This window comes from Dermochelys coriacea, chromosome 22 (assembly GCF_009764565.3).
Source record: "Dermochelys coriacea isolate rDerCor1 chromosome 22, rDerCor1.pri.v4, whole genome shotgun sequence".
Taxonomy (NCBI): domain Eukaryota; kingdom Metazoa; phylum Chordata; order Testudines; family Dermochelyidae; genus Dermochelys; species Dermochelys coriacea.
Genome location: NC_050089.1, coordinates 12,711,422 through 12,711,728, shown reverse-complemented (window position 1 = coordinate 12,711,728; position 307 = coordinate 12,711,422).

Here is a 307-nt window from a genome sequence, read left to right as displayed (position 1 = left end):
TTGATGCCTAGTGGATAAAGCACTGGACTGGCACTTGGGAGCCCTGGGTGCCCTTTCCCAGCTGTGCCACCAGCCTGTCTTGGGCAAGTCACTTCCCCGCTGTGTGAAACGGAGAGGGTAAGACCGACCTGCTTTGTACAGCGCCTGGAGATGTATGGCTGACAGGCAGCTAGTGCTGAGTCTGGGAGGGGCAGGACCTGGGTTTCTCCAGTGCTGGAGTCGGGTAGGAGAGAGGTGCCCCTTTCCCCCCAGGAGGTGGCTCTGCAAGGCAGCCCTGCTCTGGGAGTTCTGCCCCCGTCCCCTTCCC